Source organism: Poecilia reticulata, linkage group LG19 (assembly GCF_000633615.1).
Source record: "Poecilia reticulata strain Guanapo linkage group LG19, Guppy_female_1.0+MT, whole genome shotgun sequence".
NCBI classification, from domain to species: domain Eukaryota; kingdom Metazoa; phylum Chordata; class Actinopteri; order Cyprinodontiformes; family Poeciliidae; genus Poecilia; species Poecilia reticulata.
This window is the reverse complement of record NC_024349.1, coordinates 23477285-23478500: the sequence shown is the minus strand read 5'-3', so window position 1 is coordinate 23478500 and position 1216 is coordinate 23477285. Positions and strand designations below refer to the sequence as shown.

The following is a 1216-nucleotide window of genomic DNA, read 5'->3' as shown; positions in this document are numbered from 1 at the left end:
GTCTTTATCGTCTCTTCCGGCCTTTTTTCTTTCTGTTGATGACACTGATTGAAAAAAGGCTCAGCTCCGGTGCTCTCCACTGACCCTCCCCCTTCCTCATTTCCTTAGTCTAATGTCCAGCGCACATTACACGAGTTATCGGCCCATTTCCAAAACCTGAGACACACATTAGCCGACAGAAATCCTAGGTATAACGGTTCGATCGGGTTCGTCGTGCCGTGTGGTGTCCAGCCACATGGGCACAAAATAATGGCTACAAGTTCAGTTAACTAATTTTAAAATCAGGCATTAATCAATGCTTTACTAGAATCTACCTGTGATGCATGGCTAGAGTCAGCGTAAAGTCCTGACGGAATGAAAATCATTATAGCCTATTTATGTCACGTTAACAAAGAACAGCTGAAAACTTACCGGGTTTATCAACTGAGGTAGCAATTTGGCTCCAATTCCTCCCCTTTTCATTTCTATATTCTTTGCACGAAATGTTGAATAAACATTAATGATACCACAAATAATCTCCAATGTCCTCTGGACTTCGTGTTGCGCAGTGTCAGCTGTTTGGGATTCCACTCCGTAATTTCCCCTCAGAAAGCACAGAGAAGAATCCGCTCTTTCTGATTGGCTACCTGTCACATTCAACGAGCTGCATAAAGCTCCCAGTCAGGGAAAACCCCTGATTTAGATCGGAGCGGCCACGACGATCTACCGTAACACACCACACTGCAGGATGGTCGGTTACAAAATCACCAGCGACAATCTTAGATCAGGCAACGTTCTAAGATTGTCATAAGGAGAAAATAGGGGCAAAAATTGTGTAGTGTGAACAACTGCATTAGGTAGTCAGATGTGCCCATCTTCTCTATTTAAATCTAGTGATTACTGAAGGGCTATATAGTATACAGACTTCATAATCTGCACTCTTTTGGTTGAAAGCAGTATTTATTTCCACTTCGGCTTTATGTTGTCTAGTTTTTATTCAAGTAAGTTTTTTGTTAATGGAGACTGAGAATCCATTTTACTTTTGTTTTTGGTTGTTTTATTTAGTTTATTTTCCAGTGATATGTGTTCTTTTGAAAATAAGGTGCATCTATCAGGAAATCGCATGTATTATTAGTCATTTCCATTAAATCAGTGTCAAAAGGTCTTGAAACAATATTATCGTTTATCGCAATAATTTTTTAGCAAAATTTGTTATCGTGACAGGCCTATATATATA

General features: G+C 39.6%; 2 protein-coding genes across 6 annotated transcripts in view; one reads left to right on the top strand and one right to left on the bottom strand.

Annotated features, from left to right (window-relative positions):
- ep300a (E1A binding protein p300 a) overlaps nucleotides 1-1216 on the bottom strand; it is a 35394-nt gene that overhangs the window by 9371 nt on the left and 24807 nt on the right. The window lies entirely within an intron of this gene.
- The window catches only part of cbx7b (chromobox homolog 7b), a 23949-nt gene that overhangs the window by 20953 nt on the left and 1780 nt on the right, over nucleotides 1-1216 (top strand). The window lies entirely within an intron of this gene.